General features: G+C 44.3%; 1 long non-coding RNA gene across 1 annotated transcript; it reads left to right on the top strand.

Annotated features, from left to right (window-relative positions):
* Positions 1-18,303: 18,303 nt before the first annotated feature.
* LOC136149348 (uncharacterized) lies at positions 18,304-20,609 on the top strand. The gene is made up of 3 exons (XR_010659665.1): positions 18,304-18,472; positions 19,715-19,913; positions 20,484-20,609. It is a non-coding gene; the product is annotated as an uncharacterized lncRNA (long non-coding RNA).
* The last annotated feature ends 1,424 nt before the right edge of the window (positions 20,610-22,033 follow it).

Here is a 22,033-nt window from a genome sequence, read left to right as displayed (position 1 = left end):
GTTGGAGGATAATTGTTTAACAATGTTGTGTTGGTTTCATCCCATAGTTTTTTATATGCTGTGTTTTCATTTTTATTCATCTCAGAGTATTTTCCAGTTTCTTTCCCTGTGAATCCTTCTTTGAACCGTTGATTATCTAAGAGTGTATTGTTTAATTTCTGCATATCTATGAATTCTTCAAATTTCCTTCTGTTATTGACTGTGATCAGAAAACATACTTTATATGATCTCAATTCTTTTAAATTTATTGAGATTTGTTTTATGTACTAACATATGGTCTATCTATGTTCCATGTGTACCTGAGAAGAATGTGTATCCTGCTGTTGTGAAGTGTTCTATAGATATCTAATAGATTCAGTTGATACATACTGTTGTTCATGTCCTTTATTTCCTTATTGATCTACTGCCTCATTGTTGTACCCATTATTAAAAGTAGCATATTGAAGTCTCTGACTATGATTGTTGAATTGTGTATTTCTCATATTTCTTCCTCCAGTTCTGTCAATGTTTGTTTCATGTATTTTTGGTCTCTGTTGTTTAGGTGAGTGTCTGTTTACTTGTTATGTTCTCTGGATGGATGACCCTTTTTATCATTATAACATATCTTTTGTCTCTGCAAACAATTTTTGTCTTAAAATCTATTTTGATTGATATTAGTATAGCCTTTCCAATATTTTGAGGGGTAAATATTTGCATATTTTTCCATTGTTAGGATATTTCCTTTCTCTCTCTGCTTCCAACAGCCAGTGGCATCCCCAGCCATGGCCACATGTTTTTGATCCCAGAGTCCATCAGCCAACCCCTATGTCTGTCGTGCCAGCACCTGATGAGTAGCCTGCACCTTAGTTCCAACTCCTGCCCTATTTTCTGGGCTCTGGTAGCACTACCTTTTCCTGTGTTTCTCCAGTTCTAGGGATGGTGGCAACTTCCTGCTGTTATTAATATCTGGGTGGCTTCAAGATCCTCTGTTTGACTTATCAGCTCTTCTGTCATCTGTCTAACTGACTCCCTATGTTAACTTCCCTTTGTTTGAAATACCTAGAGCAGGTCTTCTTTTTTTTTGCTTCCGCTCTGACTGATAGAAGATGATACCTATTCCTAAGGAGTTTAAGGCACAGTAATCCCTCCTTATCCATGGTTTTTCTTTCCGTGGTTACAATGATCTGTGGTCCACCATAGTCTTAAAATATCAAATGGAAAATTCCAGAAAAAAAAATTCAGAACTTTTAAATTGCATGCTATTTTGAGTAATGTGATGAAATGTTGCACTGTCCTTCTCTGTCCCACCTGGGATCCCCAACCATTGACATCATCATGGCTTGATGATCTAGGATCACTTGAAGCAGACCATACTCCTTCTGATGACACCTCAACAGTAGTATAATGCTCTGTTACAATGCCCATGTCATTCACTTCACTTCGTCTCATCAGGTAGGTATTTTATCATCTCACATCATTATAAGAAGGAGGGTGAGCACACTGCAATAAGACATTTTGAGAGAGAAAGAGAGAGACCACATTCACATAACTTTTGCTACAGTATATTGTTATACTTTTTCTGTTTTAATGTTAACTATTTTTGTTGATCTCTTACCATGCCTAATTTACAAATTAAATTTTATTATAGATATGTATGTATAGAAAAAATATAGTAAGTATGATATATAGAGTTTGGTAATATCCATAGTTTCAGGCATCCATTGGGGGTCTTGAAACATATCTCCCACAGATAAGGGGGGACTACTGTGTAGAAGAAGTTATGGCTAGATTGTATCCCAGTTGCCTACAGTTATGACTGAGACCAAGCATGACATGATGCTTTACCTAAAATGAGAGAAGGAAATCCAAGATTGAATAGGGCTGGAAGACAGGTGGATAAATAGATAGAATAGCTTTTCTTTGCCTTAAAGATGTGAAGAACATTCAATTGGGATGCAGTGCATTAAGCCAAGCTCTTCACCAGTTCTTTGTATGATCTTGGGTAGGTTGCTTCCCCTCTCTGGGCCTCAATTTTCTCAAGTATGAAGTAAGGATATGGACTGCCTAGGAGATACCCAAGCTTTGGCATCTGAGACTCTGAAGTGCAGAACTTTCTTGTGGCATCCTGTCCACTGCTTAACCAGTCTCTTTTATTCCAAACCTGCCAAATGGAGACCTGAGAAGCCCTCATGGACCTGGAACTTTCCTTCTGTTCTAAAGATTTTGGCTGCTCCCATCACTGGTACTTGGAGTCTGCTTACTTTTAAAGATATAGACAATCTCTTGCACTAGGTGGGAAAGACTCTAGTGGGTTATATCTGGGTAGGGTGTTGGCAAGAAAGGGCAGAGCAACTTCAGTTTGGAACTATTCTGGAAGCTTCCATGTGTCAGATGCTTCTAAGAAAAATTGAGCTTACAGGCAGAAGACCTGTGTTCCAGTCTTCCTCTGCTGGAATGTTTTATGCGGCTTCAGACCAGTCAATTCCTCTCTCTGATTCTTGGATATCCACCTGAAAAGTAATGAAATTGGATCACATAATCTCCAGGCTCCCTTCTCAGGATAATCCTTATTGTCCTCAGGGATTTTCTTGGATCTCCAGCCCCACATAGGCCCCAGAGAAGACCCCAAGTCACATCCACAGGATACAGGGCAGGACTGAAGAGATCTGTGGTAGATGTGCCGTGTTTTTAGGGGATAAGGGAAGCATCCTGACTCTGATCTTCTCAGCAGACTCAGCTGGATGCTAAGCCGTGGTGCCCACCCCAGACCTCTGCTCACCGTCTTTACCAACCTGTCCGACTCTGGTTGTGTGAACATGGCACACTTTGGGCTGGAGGCCTTCCATTTCAGTTTCTTAGCTGTTCCTTGAGCAAGGCAATGGGGATTCCCTAGTATTTCTCAACACTCCGAGCTTCCCCTCCACACGCTAGCACTCAGTTAGTGACCATGCACTCTTTCTGAGAGGGACAATATAGGAGGAACCTATGGCTTTCCAAATTGCATCCCATCCTTCGAGGTCCAGCCTGGCCCACCTTCTCTTCCTTCCCTCCTCTGAACATTCATAGCACTTAACTTCAAGGACACTCAAATTGGCATTTATAACAACAGCATGGGAACTGTTTTCTATTCAAGTGGAGTCGGTATGCTTTTTGGAAGAAAGATTGTGTTGTGTACATTTTTGACTGGTCTTTGTATTGTGCCAAACAATGCCGTGATTTTATTTTATTGTATTTATTTTTTTTTAATGCCGTGATTTTAAAAATATATTTTTAGGGCTTCTATGGTGGTACAGTGGATAGGAATCCACCTGCCAATGTGGGGGACACGGGTTCGATCTCTGGTATGGGAAGATTCCGCATGCCTTGGAGCAACTAAGCCTATGTGCCGTTAACTACTGAGCCGGTGCTCTAAAGCCCTCAAGCCACAACTACCGAGCCCACATGCTGCAACTACTGAAGCCTGTGTGCCTACAGCCTGTGCTCTGCAAAAAGAGAAGCCACTGCAATGAAAGTCTGTACATGGCAGCAAAGAGTAGCTTCTACTCACTGCAACTACAGAAAGTTGGCACGCAGCAACAAAGAACCAGCACAACCAAAAATAAACCATAAAGTAAATAAAACATGTATCTAATATTCACTTACAGGTGCCCTGGCTATTATCCTCTGTCTCAGCCCACTTGCTAAGACCATGTGTTGCATACCTAGGAAAAGATTTGAAGTCAGCCCCTTGAGACTGCTGCTTCTTTCCCTCTGGGTAATCTTTTTAAAGAAAAATTATTAATTTTTATTTTTTATTGTCTGGAAAATCTTTAAAGTCAAAGAAGGGACTCTGGAAGTGAAACCCCTTACCAGCGCTCGGGGACTGGGTTTAGTACCAAGGACTTGTCCATAAGAGAAGAAAATGCATTGTGCTCACTTTTATCTGGGGCATCTTTGTACCACTTGGTCTACGTTTTTTCCAAAGATTGATTGTCTTACAGAAGTGGAGGCAGTTCGGAACTGAATACCTAATAAACAGATGCTTAGTGAATATTTGATTGATTGATGATGTGATTTCAACCTTTCCCTAAGGTGACACCACTTCCTCCAGCTCTCTCTTGGGGGTTCCTTCCTTCTTTTTAAATTTATATTGTTAGGAGCTGACTGCAGATTCTGGTTTCAGCAGCAACTTGAATAAGACCTGTGTCATGGCAGAGCAGAGAACACTTTGCTCCCAGGAATAGGCCCTAGGACATCCATATTTCTTCCGCAGTGCCTTCACTCATTCATTTATTCAACAAATATTTGATAAACACTTATATGCCAGGCACAGTGCTGGACTCTGCAGATATGAAGATGAACACCCACGGTCCCTGATCTTGCCAAGCTCATGGGGAACGTGGTGGGTATATTAGCTTAGACTGCCACAACAAAATACCACAAACTGTGTAGCTTGAACACAGGAAATTAATTTTCTCACAGTTAATTGTGAGCCTGGAAGTCCCAGATCAAAGTCCAGGAGGAGCATCCTCTCTCCCTTGCTTGCAGATGGGTACCTTCTCATTATGTCCTTACATAACTTTTTCTTAGAGTGTGCAAGGCGGCTTGGAGGGGAGAGACAGAGAAAGGAACAAAGAGACACAGAGACACACAAGAGAGACACATACAGAGAAGGCTTTCGGGGGTCTCTTCCTTTTTTTATTAATTTTATTTTTGACTGCACTGGATCTTCGTGATTTTGTGCAGCCTTACCTTAGTTATGGCGAATGGGGGCTACTCTGCATTGTGGGGTACAGGCTTCTCACTGCAGGGGCTTCTCCTGTTGCAGAGCACAGGCTCTAAGGCACACAGGTTCAGTCGTTGTGGTGCTCAGGCCTAGTTGCTCCACGGCATGTGGGATCTTCCCAGAGCAGGGATCATGTCCCCTGTGTTGGCAGATGGATTCTTAACCCCGTGACACCTTTTATCTAAGAACATTAATCCTGTTGGGTTAGACTCACTTTTATGACTTTATGTAACCTTCCTTCCTTAGAGGTCCCATCTCCAAATACAGCCACGTTGGGTCTTAGAGCTTTAACATATGAATTTGGGGGGATGCAAACATTCATTCCGTAACAGTGGAGGAGATGGAAAAATAAAGAGGAAATTGCCCATAAGCATTAAAAGTATAAAAACAGGCATGGATACATACAGCTGGTTCACGTTGCTGTACAGCAGAAACTAACATAATTTGCAGGCAAGTATACTCCAATTAAAAAAATAAAAATAGTCATGGAAAGGTAGATACTAAATTCAAGATGGGGGTGGAAGAGGGTGTCAATGGAGAGGGATTTTTAGGAACTGAAACTGTGTTGGTAAGGTTTGACTTCCGGTGGACAAAGATGTCAATGTAATATTCTTTATGCTTTTATGAATTCAGTATTTGGTAATATTTAAAAAATAATGGAAGACAAAATTAAAGCACAATGTATTAAGAGCTAACTAATGAGGGGAGGGGCAAGCCCAACATGCCGCAGAAGCACGGAGAAGGGAATCAGGAAGCTTATGGAAAAAGTGCTGTCTGAGGGGAGCAGGGGTGACCCGGGAGAAGGGAGGAAGGTGGTGGTGAGAGGTCTGCGGCAAGGGCCAAGGCCAGAAGTCTTGACTGGCAGACCTTGAACAGCTTCCTCACTTTTCCCAAATCACTCAGTTTGGGAGTTGGGGGAACAGGGAAAGCCGCACTGTTTAACCTGGCCTTGCAGGGGAGATGCGTCTGGGGGCCAGATTTCTGGCCTTTGTTACTTGTACAATGATCTGGTTGTGTTTGACACATGAGATGTATTTTGCTTTGGCTGTGTGTTTGGAGCGAATCTCCCTGCTGTTGTGACATGTGAAACAGATGGTGTGTAATGTTTGTCCCATAGTTGACTGTTCCCCACTACTCTTCATGAACATTTGTCCATCTGTCCATTCCACTCACTGGCCCATCATTTACCCAGTATCCATTTATTGAGTATCTGCTTTGCCAGGTATTGGGTCAAGAGCAAGGATCTGAAGACCCAACACGCCATGGTCAACTAATGACTGAAGAACATGTCAATTAATGGAAGGCAACGTCTCCGCATTTGTATGGGGCTTGCATATTTCCAAGCACATTCTTCAGTCTATTTGCATTTAACAATCTGAGTTGCTCAGTTTGGTAGGTTTCAATTTTCTGACTAAGGAAACTGAGACTTAAAAGAGAAGTGTCTTGATTTTTGACTCCAAGCTAAGGGGCTTTTCCTACCATGCCAAGTTGACGTGAGGCGTGACCTAAAGGGCTAAGGCCACTCCTAGGAAAGATGTTCTCAGACCAGGCTTTTCACCCACTGCCCTCTTCTCTGAGAATGTGTGCACTGCATTCTCATGGGGAAGTCCTGCCCATGAGCAAAGTTTTCTGAGAAGGAGCAGGGAGCAGGTCGTGGAAGAGACTTTTACAGTCATTCAGTCCAACCATCCACTGATAACCCAGTGACCTTAAGGATAAAGAAAAACTTAGCCTACCTTAAACTCAGCCCCTCTGTTAACATAAGAAAGAACAGGGTAAGTCTTGTTCAGGGCAGGGAAGAACAGAGACCTTCAGTAGAAGGTTTGATCTGGAGAGACCCACGAGAAGGCAGCAGACCCAGAGTCCTCTGGAGAGAGCCTTTGGTGCAGATGGAACCCTGGTTAAAGTACCAATTTCTCGGCTTAACCCAGAGTGTCCTCTGGCTTCCGGTCCCTCTGGGTTTGTAATTCAATGGGCAAAGTCCAAGACCATGCCTCTAATACTCCTCCCTCGATCCTTGTTTTCTTTCACTTGGGAACAACCAACCCCGCTTGAAGCCAAGGAGTGTGGGTCTCCACCAGTGCAGGGTAACACAACAGGCAGATTTAGGATAGATTTAGGGCCTCAGCCAGCCAGGGACACTCCCAAATTTGAGAGAATTTCTATTTTGAACTGACCTAGAAGTTGGCAATCCGAAAAATCCAAGAGAAGTTCTTTTAATTTCAGTGTATGTGTACATTTTGTGTTGGTTGGCCGGTCTCAAGAATGATATTGGGGGAGAGACAACAATCTTACTAGGTTTGAGGGCCTTTGAGGGTCATTATCAGGCCTCAGGCCATGAAGAGGGAAAGGAGCAGCAGGTGAGAGGTGAGGAGTTGTCAGGCTGCAGAGAGAAAGGAGACTGCTCTCCAGGAGGAAGAAAAGGGAAGGAGGACTGGCGGGAAGCCTCAGGTTACCCTGACACCTGTTGCTACGGCCCGATGGTGGTTTCCTGCCTCTTGTCGGGACGTGCCTGCATAGAGAACATAATGACAAGAAGATGCTTCCTGTTTTGCTGCGTGGTTCATTGTCGGGCATCAAGAGGCAGGGTTTATAGGTCTGTGTTTTTCACGTTGCCAGGTTCCCTGAGGAAAGCGGTGGGGGCAGGTGAGGATGGGGGTCTGATGGTAGGTTAAGGGAAAGCAGGGGGCAGTTTATGCTTCCAGAATTGCTCAGTGGAACCTCACACCATTCTAATTTTGACCCCTAGAGAGGGTGGGGCTGGTCACAGTGTCTGAATATAGCCAACAGCTCTAGGTTGGAGCCCCTGTGTGTGGCTGAAGGTTTCCTAGAATCCCTTGTGGGCTCCTTTTGTCCCTCCGTGAAACCCGGTGTTGACATCTGTGGTGACCTTTGTCTTGGCAGGTGGCGAGGGTGATCAGAAACTTGGACTGAAATAGCCTCTGTGGTGAAAGCAGGAGGGGGGAAGTGATGTCTGGTCTCGTGACAACTGATGAGTGAGACAGCCAGCATGCCCACTCCCCACCTCCTAGGCCAGGCCCGCCACTGGGCCAGTGTTGCACGTGTCACAGCTGAGTCTGTACGTTGTAGGTATTAGAAAGCCCAAGTGGCTTCACGCTTGTTTCACTTGAGACTGCCTGTTGTGGTAGGAAAGAATAAGGGGTTCTGGTCTCGGTTCAGCCAGCCATTTTCCAGAAACTCCTCATTGAAGAAGCTTGCTTCTTCACCTGGGAATTGAACCAGATGACCTTAGATGTCCTCTCTGGTCATCCACATTTGAGGAGTCCATTGATCATCTCTGGCGGGGCTGGGAAAGAGACCATGTATACTTCATTCTTCTCTTGTGCTCTCTTCATGTCATTCAAAGCCCTTCTGTACAGGCCACCTCTAGCCTGAGGCCTGAGGAGTCAGACTCCTCACCTCTACCCACTTTGTATTGCCATCATTCTGGACCAACTTTGAGTTCCCTCAAGAGTGCTATGCACATTCATTCTTCTGGGCTTTTCCAGATGCTCTTCTCTCAGGGTAAGATGCCTCTGAATCCCTCCTCCCCTGTTAGACTCAAACTCATCATTCGAGACCCTGCTCAGAGAGCCCTTGCCTCCTGAAGAATTTCTGGTGCTCAAGCCCACAGCATTCTATTCACACTGGTACTGTCTTAGTATCTCTCAGTCTAATTTGTATGACAGGCATCTATGCATTCTTCTCCTTCCATCAGGTTGCTCGTTGTTGGCAACTTATTTATTTCTTGGATGCTTAACACAGCACTTGGCATATTCTTGTGCTCAACCAGTAGACTGAAGCATCTTTTTGTTGATTTGACCCCAAACAGGCTCTACCTTGAGCTCATGAAATAATGTTCACTCCTTGGTACAGCCAGAGAGGAGCTGAGCTGAGGAGGGAAGCTTAACGGGCATATAGATCTGACTACCTGCTCCTGCTCCTCAAAGGATAATGTCAGCGTTGGCTTCCGAATAAAGCTCCTGGGGTGCCAGCTCTGGGGAGGCTCCTAGGCCATTAAGGCAAGTTCCCAGTTTCCAGGATCTTACCTATTGTTTGAGGGAGGACAGGAGCTAATACTTACTCAGCACCTACTGCATACCAGACCCTGAATCACTTCACTTAATTTCACAACAGTTCTGCAGGTGAGCCCTGCAGATGAAGAGACGCAGAGAAATCAAGGTCTTTCCCCAGGAAGACACAGAGCCAGCAGCAGAGAGCAGTGAACAGAGCTTCCCCATGCATCCCCACCCTACACGAATTTGAGCTGGTGACCAGGAACTCAATTTCACAACCACTAAAGGCCTCAAAGCCAAATGTCTCTGCTGTCATCACACCAGCAAAAATGGAAGCCCCCTGCAGCGCTCACCATACTTCTGAATCAAACTCTTCATGAATGCTTCTGACTGGTGGAGAGTAGGTCATGTGCCCATGCCTAGCTGCAAGGGAGGCTGGGAGTTTGAGTTCTTGAATTCTACTTGGGGAGGCAAGACCATAACAAGGGAATTTCTTCCAGAAAGAAAGGCTGTTCATACATAAGATGATGGGCAGCTACAAACATGACAGATATACTCTACACTGACTCACCCTCAAAGTCTCACCAAAGAAATTTATTTTAGAGACCTAAACACATTCCTCTTTCAAGTCTTTTCTTAAAATGTGGTTTGAAGAATTTTTATTATATAAGTTTTTGAGATATAGTTTGCATGCAATAAAACCCACCTATGTTAGTATGCAGCTCTAGGGATTTTTACAAATGCATACAGTTGTGTAACCACCACCACACGCAGGTACAGTACGCAACAATTTCATCACACCCCTAAATTCTCTCATATCTCTTTGTAGTCAACCCCTTCCTCCACCCGCAGCCCTTGGCAACTACAGATCTGGTTTCTGCCTATACTGTCTGGTTTTCTAGAGCAAAGACTTTTAAGAGCAAAGGACAAAAATAGAGCTGAAGAGATTCTATGTGTAAATATCAAAGGACAGATGTTAGAGTCTCCCCCTCCTTGGCCTCTGTCCCAGGGGGAGACAAAGATGATTGCAAATTGATTAAAATGATTAAAAATATAATTTTCTTTCAAATGTCAAGTTTAGGGGTTAATTCAGAAAGAAGGATGAGGCAACTGTTGCAGTCCCAGCTCACTGCATGAATTCCCACTTAGAGTGACAGACAAATGGCAGCTCTGACCAATACAGTGGTATCCATGGTTCCTTCTAACTGCACCCCTCTTTGTCACGTGAAGGATGGGCCCACAGTGGGTCAGTGTTTCCACTTCTTCGTCTTCCTCCAGGTCCCAACATCCAGAATCCCCCAGGCTCAAAGCTGGCCAGAGGATGGTGGTGTAGACGGAGCTTACATGGCAGGCCGGGGAGTAGGAAGGAAAAGGGACTGAGCTGCAGGCCCTGGGCTGGAAGCTGGTAGGAAGCTCTCCAAGGAATCTGAGAATTCTAAATTTAAACATGGCCTTTTAGGTCATTATAAAATATATTTTACATGAGGGAAACATATTTTCAAAATGGGATAGAACCTGTTTTATTAATACTTGCCAGTTTATGGGCATAAATATCTGGCATGTGGTATGCAGGTTTCTACTGTACCCTTGGCTGGCCCCTGCAAATGCTGGAAGCTGGCCTTAATAAAACTCTTTGAAAAAATTGAAGTATAGCTTCCCAGGTGGTGCTTGTGGTAAAGAACCTGCTTGCCGATGCAGGGGTCATGAGAGACACAGGTTCAATCCCTGGGTCAGAAAGATCACCTGGAGGAGGGTATGGCAATCCACTGCAGTATTCTTGCCTGGAGAATTTCACAGGCAGAGAAGCCTAGAGGGCTACAGTCCATGGGGTCACAAAGAGTTGGACACGACTGAAGCTACTTAGCGTGATTTATATTGTTGTGTTAATTTCTGCGGTACAGCAAAGTGATTCAGTTGTACATTTATACACATTCTTTTTTTCAATGTTCTTTTCCGTTATGGTTTATCATATAATAAATGATATGAATATGGCTGTCTTAGTAGAACCTTGTTGTTTACTTAATAAATGTCTTGAACCTCCTCAGAGATAGAGCTCGCTGCAGGCCAGGCTCCCTGGTCAAGTCCTGTGCTCCTCTCCGGAGGTGGTGAGAAGGGAAGGCAAGAGGGAAACATGTATGGAATGGCCAGCTCTGTGTCTGGACCTGACTCGCGTCCTTTCCCGCACATGAACTCATTTGGGTCTCTCATCTACGCTCCCAAGTGGGTACCTCATTGCCAATTTCTAGGTGAGAAAGTACAAGCTGGGTGACATTTAAGTGCCATAAGTGTCCAAGCTGGGATTCCAACCCAGATCTGTGTCGCCCCAAACCAGCAGCCTCCCAGGTTGCTCTTAGAGAGTTCCAACTTGCCTCTGCTTTCCTCCCCACCAGGATTCGAAAGGGGCTAAGAGTCAGTCACTGAAATAGGTTGCAAGGAAGCCTATGCACTGCTTTGGGGGTGGAGTAAACCTTAAGTTTCCAGAATCTTCTCTGGTGGACCTGATTTTTATTCCAAAGCACAAAAGGTCAAAGCACAGGTGGCTAGAGTGGGGAGTGTGCAAACACTTAGGTAAAGAAAGTACACGTGAATTTGCTGTGGAAGCAAGAGAAAGAAAGACAGAGAGGGGGAGGGTTTCAGCACAAAGAACTTTGGCTTTTGAGTCAGTTCTGGTTTCAAATCCAGGTCCTGGTACTGACTAATTGACTTTGACCGAGTTGCTTAACTACCCAGAACCTCAGTTTCAATATCTACGAAAATAGATCAATACTAGTTGGGTTTCTTCTACAAGTCTCGATGAGGCTGAAATGAAGCAGAATCAGTAAAGCACAGGGTCGGGGCGGGGGAGCTGGGGGTGAGGAGGACAGGTTCTCATAGCTCATCCCCCACCCCCGTCCCCCAGGCTCTCTCCTGTTGACTGTATCACATGAGCCCAGTTTGGCATTTTGCAGACTTCTACAGTTGAGAAACCTAAAAATAAATTTGAATTACGGTGGGTTTAGCGCCTGAGGAGCACTGGCAGGCACTTCTGTGTAAATAGCAGAAGTGAAAAAAAAAAAAAAAAAAACCATTTTTCATTTCTAGTATTTGAAGCCTGAGTTGAAGAACCCCTATCGTGTGGGCAACTCATAGTGGAGAGGTGGGTGGTGAGGGGGAAGGTTTGGTGTTTTTCTCTTTGTTGTTTTGTTTTTGTTCTGCGATGATGTGGGGGACTCTCCAGGGATGCGTGTCACAGAGCGGGGAGGGGATGGGGGAGTGAAGAAGGCAGGGCAGGTGGGAAATTTAATTCTGTCCCTGACGTAACAGAGCAGAGCTGGGGGAAGGGGGTGTGTCGGTCAACGGGTGGAAAAGGGGACCCCACTCTCAAAGGTCCCGTGGCTGTCATGCCCTTCCAACCCCCTGCTCTGAATCACAGTTGGGCAAGTTCCTGAATTCATTTTCAGTGAGCTTCTGAAGAAAGGCCATCTCTGGGGACTTGCCTTGTTCCTGAAATGCTAGTACGTCAGAGACTTCGTTTAAAGGGTGTGAGTGAGTGTGTGAGTGTGTGAGAGTGTGTGTGTGAAACAGACTCATAAAAAGGGAAAGTAAGAAGCTGGCTAACTTGACCATGGTCCACATTGATGGGAGTCACAACTTATTCTTTTTTTTTTTTCATTTATTTTTATTAGTTGGAGGCTAATTACTTTACAATATTGTTGTGGGTTTTGTCATACACTGACATGAAATCAGCCATGGAGTTACATGGATTCCCCATCCCGATCCCCCCTACAACTTATTCTTTTTAAAAATAATTCTATATATATATTTTTGGCTGTGCTGGATCTTTGTTGCTGTGTGGGCTTTTCTCCAGTTGCAGTGAACAGAGGCTACTCTCTAGTTAGGGTGCTTGAGCTTCTCATTGCAGTGGCTTCTCTTGTGGGGCACAGACTCTAGGCATGTGGGCCTCAGTAGTTGCGGTTCCTGGCTTCTAGAACACAGGCTCGGTAGTTGTGGCAGGCAGCTTACATGTGGGATCTTCCAGGCCCAGGGGTTGAACCTGTGTCTCCTGCATTGGCAGGCAGATTCTTTACCACTGAGCCACCAGGGAAGCCGTCTTATTCTTATTCATGTTGTTTTAAAAAAAACTCTTTTCCACCCTTCGTATCTCATTTTTCACTATTCCTCCAAATCCATGTTTTACAAGCTCAGTGAGATGAAGTGAATTCCTCCACAAATCCTAACTGGGAGAGTCAAGGCTTGAACTGGCCACCTCCTTCTCTATACAGTGTTGGTGCTGTGTGTAAGTTGGGCTTAGGTGCTGAGGCTTGGGGAATCCCAGTCTCCCCAAACTTGCTCTATGACCTTGACTTTTGCAACTCTTTTTTAATTTCAATTTTCATTAAAAAATTCATTTATTTTTAATTTACTTTTTGGCCATACTCTGTGGCTTGCTGGCCAAGGATTGGACCCTGGCCCCAGCAGGGAAGGTGCTGAGTCCTAACCACTGGACCATCAGGGAATTCCCTGAAACTTTTAAAAAATGGACATACTGACATTGTATGACAATGTATTCTAGAAAAGGAGTGAATAAGCCAAATAAAATCATACCATACTTTGTTTGGTTGAATGGCATCTCCAACTTGATGGACATGAAAAGTTTGAGCAAGCTCTGGGAGTTGGTGATGGACAGGGAAGCCTGGCGTACTGCAGTCCATGAGGTCACAAAGAGTCTGACATGACTGAGTGACTGAACCGAACTGATGCTATGTTTGGTATTTGCATCCATATAGAGGTCTCTTGAGTGGGCTTCCCTCATAGCTCAATGGGTAAATAATCTGCCTGCAATGCAGGAGACCCTGATTCAATTCCTGGGTTGGGACAATCCTCTGGAGAAGGGCTAGGCTACCCACTCCAGTATTCTTGGGCTTTCCTTGTGGCTTAGCTGGTAAAGAATCCGCCTGCAATGTAGGAGACCTGGGTTTGATCCCTGAGTTGGGAAGATCCCCTGGGGAAGGGAAAGGCTGCCCGCTCCAGTATTCTGGCCTGGAGAATTCCACGGACTGTTGCAAAGAGTCAGACATGACTAAGCTACCTTCACTTTCACATTCAGAAGTCTCTGAAGGTGACTTTGGAGAAGGCAACCAAACTGTCTCCTGTCCCCCATCACAAATAAGAGAGTTAAGTGGCAAAAAGAGGCTGTGGGATAGATCTGAAGGTGGGCTTTGTGATTGCAAAGTGAAAGTGAACATGTTAGTCTCTCAGTCATGTTAAGGCTCTTTGTGACCCCATGGACGAAGCGCCTCTGTCCACGGGATTCTCCAGGCAAGAAAACTGGAGTGGGTTGCCATCCCCTTCTCGAGGGGATCTTTCTGACCCAGAGATTGAACCTGGGTCTCCTCTACTGCAGGCAAATTCCTGACTGCAGGGGGTTGGTAAATGCGGGAGCTTCTGGAAGATAGAAGTGACATCTTCTGGTCCCCTGAGCATCTAGTACCTTTCAATATTGGTCAAAGCCACCACCTCCTGATGCTCGCCAGTGCCTGTATTCATCTTCTGGATCCAGCTCAAATGCACCTCCCCATCCCCTAGACTTCCTGGCATTGCTGTGAAGCATCATGAGCTTTTCTTTCCTGGTCAGTACTGTGAATTTTGTACCTCTATTTAGCACCTATGTCGTCCTCCCTGCCTTACAGCCAAGTCCTTGAGTTCCCCCCTGCCCTGAGCTCTCAGAGGGTGGGATCAGTTCTGTTCATCTTTTAAATTTTTAAAATTTATTTATCTGAGTCTTCATTGCTGCTTGGTGAGCAGGGGCTACTCTCTAGGTGTGGTGTGCAGGCTTCTTCTTGCAGTGGCTTCTCTCTTTGCAGAGCATGGGTGCTAGGGCCTTTGGGCTCAGTGTTTGCAGCACTTGGGCTCTGGAGCACGTGGTCTTCAGTAGTTGTGGTGCTCCGGCTTAGTCGTTCCACAGCATGTGGAATCTTCCAGGACTATTGATCAAACCCTGTCCCCTGCATTGGCAGGGAGATTCTTAGCCACTGGATCACCACGGAAGGTGGTTCTGTTCATCTTTACTATCCATATCTAAGATAGCACCTTGTACAGAGTTGGTGCTTATTAAGATATGCTGGACTTTACAACAATGAGTTGCTTCCTGTTGGTGGTGGTTTTTTTAAAAACCTCATTAAGTTTGACAAGCAAAATTGTTAATACTTATCAAATGCACTTTGTACAATGCCATGCATACATAAAAAATAGGTACTGTTACACTCTTTTGGTAGGAGTGTAAACTGGTTCAACTTTTCTGGAGAGTAATATGAATTACTTAGAATTTTTTGTGCTTTTTGGGCAAATTATTTTCATTTTATTTTCTCTCTTCTTCTGTCCCCTCCCCTCCCATCTCTCTTCTTTCTTATCCTCACAAGGCTTTTCATCAAGTATTGCTACTATTATATTCAAGGCAATGTTTTAAAAAATACTAGCAAAAATGGGGCCAATATTAATATGGATTTGAATAAACTATAGTTTACATTTTTGATAAAATAGCATGTAACCTTACAGTTGGTGATATATGAATATTTGTTAACCACATAAACCAAGTTAATTGCAGATGGTGACTGCATCCGTGAAATTAAAAGACGCTTGCTCCTTGGAAGAAAAGCTATGACTAACCTAGACAGCATATTAAAAAGAAGAGATATTACTTTGCCAACAAAAGTCCATCTAGTCAAAGCTGTGGTTTTTCCAGTAATGTATGGATGTGAGTGTTGGACTATAAAGAAAGCTGAGTTCCGAAGAATTGATGCTTTTGAACTGTGGTGTTGGAGAAGACTCTTGAGAGTCCCTTCCTTGGACTGCAAGGAGATCAAACCAGTCAACCCTAAAGGAAATCAGTCCTGAATACTCATTGGAAGGACTGATGCTGAAGCTTTAACTCCAATACTTTGGCCACTTGATGCGAAGAACTGACTCATTTGAAAAGACCCTGATGCTGGGAAAGATTGAAGGCAGGAGGAGAAGGGGACAACAGAGGATGAGATGGTGGGATGGCATCACTGACTCGATGGACATGTGTTTCAGCAAGCTTCGGAAGTTGGTGAAAGACAGGGAAGCTGGTGGGCTGCAGTCCAAGGGGTTGCAAAGAGTTGGACATGACTGAGCAACTGAAGTAACTAAACAAAGTTATAAAGGCTAATTACAAAATAGGACTCATGATATAATTCCAATTTTGAAGGAAACAAAAGGATATATCCATGGAAAAATATCTGGGAGGATTTACACTTAAATGTTTTAACCCTTTATTTGGGTGGTGGGATTTCAGGGCATTTTAACTTTCTTTTTATTTCTCTGAATTTTCTCAATTTTCTACCATGAATGTATATTATGTTTAGAACATGGAAAAATACCTTACATTGTCTTGTGTGGATTCTCTGAGTAAACCCTTTGGTCCTCAAATTCTACATAGAATGAGAATTTTTACCTCTTCCCTACCATTTTGGTACCTTTTACTTCTTTTTCTTGTCTGATTGCTGTGGCTAGGACTTCCAATACTATGTTGAACAGAAGCAATGAAAGTGGGCATCTTTGTCTGATTACAGATTTTAAGGGGAAGGCTTTCAGCTTTTCACCATTGAGTATTACACTGGCTGTGGGTTTGTCATAAGTGTATTCTTTAATTATGTTGAGATACATTCCCTCTATACCACTTAAAATGTTTTTAAGTAATTTTATTTATTTATTATTCTTTCTACTTCTTCCCCCTCCCCTCCCACCCCTCTTTTTTCCTGTCCTCCCAAGGGGTTATTGAATAGCTTTTCATCAAGTATTACTACTATTCATGGCGATGTTTTTAAAAACATTAGCAGGCTGTGCTGGGTCTTTGTTGCCATGTGGGCTTTTCTCTAGTTGCAGCAAGTGGGGGCTACTATCTAGCTGTAGTGCACATGCTTCTCATTTCAGTGGCTTCTCTCTAGAGCGTGTGGGCTTCAGTAGTTGCAGCTTGCAGACTCTAGAGTTCAGGCTCAATAGCTGTGACACATGGACTTAATTGCTGTGCAACGTTTGGGATCTTCCCAGACCAGGGATCTAACCCATGTCTCCCACATTGGCAGGTGAATTCTTTCCCACTGAGCCACCAGGAAAGCCCTGATTTTTTTAAAATTAATTAATTAATTTTTAAGTCTTTATTGAATTTGTTACAACATTGCCTGTGTTTCATGTTTTAATTTTTTGGGCCCAAGGCACGTGGGATCTTCCTGACCAGGGACTGAACCTTCATCCCTTGCCTTGGAAGGTGAAGTTTTTTTGTTTTTTTTTTTAAAGCATCTCTCTTTTATTCTCTCTCTCCCTCTCTTTTTTTGTACAATTGTCAGTCTATTTTGTTATCAAATTACATATAAAAATTAAAAAAGTATATTGTTGTAGTTGTTTAGTCTCTAAGTCATTTCCAACTCTTTGCAACCCTGTGGACTGTAGCCTGTCAGGCTCCTCTGTCTGTGGGATTTCTCAGACAAGAATACTGGAGTGGGTTGCCATTTCCTTCTCCAGGAAGGTGAAGTTTTAATCACTGGACTTTCAGGGAGGTCCCCTCTATGCCCACTTTTATAAGCGGGTTTTTTTTTTTTTTTTTTTCATGAATGGATGTTGAGTTTCATCAAATGCTTTTTCCTCCATCTATTGAGATGATTACATGGTTTGGTCTTTTCTTTCATTGATGTGGTGTATCACATTGATTTGTGGTCCTCAAATTCCGAAAACACCAGTAATCACATCAAAATGTAGGAAGTCAGGGTTAGAAGAGCTGTCGGGAGTTTCTTGGGCCAGAGGCTCTCAAAATTGACTGCATACTGGAGTCACCCATGAAGCTTCCCAAACTCTGCAGCTCAGTCCATGCCCCATGCGGGAACTCAGAATCACTGGGGTGGATGCAGGCATCCGAGGGTTGCGTCTCCCCAGGTGATTCTGCGGTGCAGCCAGCTGTGAGAACCACTGGTGATAAGCCTCTCTGCCTCACAGAGCAGTCATTAGCCACACGTAACTATTTAAATTTCATTGAAATTAAGTGAAATTTAAAATTGAGTTCCTTAGTCACACTAGCCATATTTTAAGCACTCACTAGCCACATATGATGAAAGACTACTATCTCAATGCTGTTCTAGATCGACTCAAATTTCAGCAGAAGAGACTGGAGGTTCCTGGCCGGGGTGTGTGTATGCATACTCAGTTACTCAATCATGTCTGATTCTTTGCAATTCCACGGACTCTAGTCCCCCAGGCTCTATTTTCCATGGAGTTTTTCAGGCAAGAATTCTGGAGTGGGTTGCCATTTCCTCCCCCAGGGGATCTTCCCAACCCAGGGACTGAACCCGAGTCTCCTATGTCTCCTGCATTGGCAGGCGGATTCTTTATCACTGAGCTACCAGGGAAGCCTCGCCTGGCAGGTGGGCACCCTCGTTATAGCAACCCTGACGTTTGTGAAAGGAGAGGTCCCTAGCCCTGCCTTCTCCAGATCTGCCTAGGCTGTAGGTAACAGTGTGCTTAGAAAGTTCTCTCTGCTTTCTCAGGGCTCTTCCCTCCTCTTCCTTGAGCACAAGGAGGTTTTCTGCTCCATGATTGTTCTCAAGGACTCCACAGGCCCAGGCCCTCCCGACCAGGCCAGCAGGCGAGCAGTTTACACGGAATCCAAGCGCTCAGCGGGGAGCAGAGCAAGGCTGAGTGTTTTCCCCAGCTGCTGAGGAAGGTGAGTGAGCCGAGGCAGAATAACAAAAAGCCACTTCAAAAACAGACCAGAAAAGTCAGAGAGCAGAGACAATCAGAGGTTTGAGACACACACACCTCCCTCAAAACCCTGGCAAGAGAGCAAAAACAAGTCAAGGGGGAGCCTCTAGACCTTCTAGTTTCGAGACCGTCGCGGTTGCTGACTTTGAGAACGGGGCCTGTCCCTGCTAGTTCTGAGAGGAGCCAGGAGCTGAGGCTGTGGGGGCTCAGAAACCTCACCTGAATTCTGAGAACTGTATGGCCTGGTGGGGGGACAGTCCCTGAGCGCTCTGTGTCTCTGGGAAGACTGGGTGTGTGGGAATGGCAGACTCAGGCTGGCTGGGTGAGAGTTTGGGGGCTGTTTTAACCTAGAACCAGAACACCAACCAGCTTGGGCTCTGGGACCTACCCCCAGGAGATGGGTGGGGGGAGGTGGACACAGTCCATCAGGGAATTCCCATGCACAGGCCACATGTGTCTAGGAAACTCCTCTTTCAGAACTCAACCATGAAGATGCCAAGCCAGAAAGGGAAGCCTGGTGCCCCCTTCCCATCCCCAATTCTGTAGGGCAGTAAAGTACAGTACAGAGAGCCTTGGGAATGGAGGACTTGGCTCAACCCCCAAGCATTGTCACTTACTTGCTATGTGATTTTGGGCAGGTCAGTTTACCTCTGGACTGTAGTTTCTTGACCAGTAAATTGTAGGGTTGGTTTAGACCGATGGTTCTCAACCCGGGCTATTTGGAGGTATAATCTGGTGATCTATAAAAATAAACAAGATTCTGCTTGTTCTGGGAGACAGCCTAGACATCAGGATTTTTAAAAAATCCTTCAATGATTCTAATGTGTAGGCAAGACTGATAACCACTGGTCTATCCAGATTCACAAGTGCATCATGCTTGGGAGTCAAAATTGAGATTCAAATTCCATAGGACTGGCGTAGGGCCTGAAAAACTGCCTTTCTCCCAAGCTCCCAGGTGGTCCTCATGGATCACATCTTAAGTCATAGCAAGTCTATCTTTAACATCCAGGAAACTGAATTTCAGGCTCCGGCAACTCAGAAACATCTGTTTGTTGTGTTGGTGGCTGGCAGTAGTTGCATATTTCTACCATAGACATCATTCTTCTACATTCTTTTTGTTCCCTCCCGCTCACGTAAGAATCATCTATGATTCAAATCTCACTGTTTGAATTCTGACTATTCTCTCTGGATATGAATCAAACAGGGATCATCTCTTCAAGGGCAGAAAATGAAAGATAAAGCCAGACTGTGATATGAGTTCAAGGTGGACCACTTTTATTGGAAGAATGGGGAAAGACTCCATGTAGCAGATAACAACAGTTAACAAATTGAGCCTCCACCTCTGCTGGGTACTCTTCAAGCTTTTCACAGTAGTCTCATTTACTCCTCACACCAACAACATGGTAAGTCCTGATCAGGTCCCCCAGTTTACACAAGAGGAAGCTGAGGCTTAAAGAGAATCAGAGACTTTTCCAAACAAGGAGCAGATGTGGGACTTGGACTCACATCTCTGTGTTGACTACTAGTCCACAAAGGTCATGGGCAGTATTTGAGTGCATCACCAACCAGACCGAACTCAACCTAAGCACATGCAACCAGACTCAGCCAGGTTCAGTCAGACCCAATCAGACTCAACCAGACCCAGTTTCTTGGCACTGATTAGTTGTTGGTGAGGAAATGGGTGGGATGGGGTTTGCATGAGTTTAGTTTACCTAAGCAACCCCTATACTCACCTTCCATAAACACCACTACTCTCCCATCAGAAAAGGTAGCAGTTTTCCACCCTGGGCCCAGGCTTCAAGGCCTTTACCTGGCACCTGGGTTCATAGTAATACTTTTTCCTACTTGACTGCCTATCTCAATATAAATCTCTGTCACGTGCATCTTTTTCTACTTATATCATTTTCTTTTCTCCATGGGAGCAGGCAGTGTGTCCAGCTTTGTGACTGTTTGCTCTTTTTTCTATTTTGTAGGCTTGTCCCTCATGAGGAGCCTAGGGTATTACCCCTCACCCCCAAAGGGTGCTGCATAGAAGACCAGCTGAAGCTACCACGATTGCTGCAAATTCTCAGCATCTCAGATTCCACTGGGTTCTCTGCCAAAATGGTAGTCAACAGCCCAACCCAACAGTTTTTCCAACTTGACTCAAACTTTCTTGTCTCGTTTCCTGATATTGGGGTTGTGGGGCTGGAGTGGGGGTAGGGAGTGAGAAAGCAAGCTTGGAGGCTTCATTGTGCCCCCATGAAGTCTTGAGTTCCTGAAGACGGGGCTTTGTCTTCTCCTTTTTATATCCCCAGAAGAGAATGCGGTGCTGGGGAGGCAGATGCACACTGATGTCTGTCAGATGAGCGAATGAAGATGACTCGGGGGCACTTTCTGAGGCACTGAACGAATGGCCACACTGATGGTTTGTCCTGCTTGGCCCTCAAGCAGGAGTCACTTGGCACCGGTTTCAGCTTGTGAAGTCCCCGGAACCCTGTGGGTACAGTTCCTGGGAAATCTTTCATTTTCACCACATCTTCTAAGCTTCTACAGCAGCTCAGGAAGGGGGAGGTTTTCTTAGAGAGCCCAACCCCTTGATATGCTGGGTGGGTTGTTGAAAACCAACCTGGAGAGCAATCAGAAGAGACCCACTACTCTTTAGGCAGCCCCGGGATTGTAGAATGATGGGGGCCCAGGGAAGGGGGAGACCCCTCTCTTTTTTATCTTCCAGAGAAGGGTTCATCTTACTGTAGTGGGTATTTCTTAAAAGTGGGATGAAAAATGTGACGTGTTCAGTTCACATAGAAGAATTTTCCTCTGCCGATAGTTTTTCTCCCGTCATTAAAAAACAGAAAAGGAAGAAAATACAAAGGAAAGAAATCATATATGTACCAAGATGCTAACTGTGCTCAAGAATCTACAGAAACTTAGAGAAAGACAAATATCATATGATACCACTCATATGTGGTTATCAAATGTGGGTACTCATATGTGGCTATCACTCATGTGTGACATCACTTGTAATTGGAATCTAAAAAAACGATGTAAACTAACTCATTTACAAAACAAAAATGGACTCACAGATTTTGAAAACAAAACTTATGTGGGGGAGGAGAAGGATAAATTCAGAGATTGGAATTAGCATACTACTATATATAAAATAGCTTACCAACAAGGACCTGCTGTGTAGTACAGAGAACTCCACTCAATATTCTGTATTAACCTGTATGGGAAAAGAATCTGAAAAAAAAAAGAATATATGCATACACATAACTGAATTACTTTTCTGTACACCTAAAACTAACACAATATTGTAAATCAACTCTACTCCAATAAAATTTAAAGAAAGAATCTAAAGAGACTGCATTGGTCAACTGGTCCTCGGGGGTTGTTTCTATTTATTCAACTTCTGTTCTTAAGTAAGAATATACTGCCCATCCAATTCCTTAGGAATCCCTCTTATCTTTTGAATCTTACAAGAAATAAGCCAAGAGAAACCTGTCCCCACTGCTAAGGTGACTGTGCAGAAAGAATTTAGGAG

Source organism: Muntiacus reevesi, chromosome 18, assembly GCF_963930625.1.
Source record: "Muntiacus reevesi chromosome 18, mMunRee1.1, whole genome shotgun sequence".
NCBI lineage: Eukaryota > Metazoa > Chordata > Mammalia > Artiodactyla > Cervidae > Muntiacus > Muntiacus reevesi.
The sequence above is the reverse complement of the archived record's forward strand: the minus strand, read 5'-3'. Positions and strand labels throughout refer to the sequence as shown.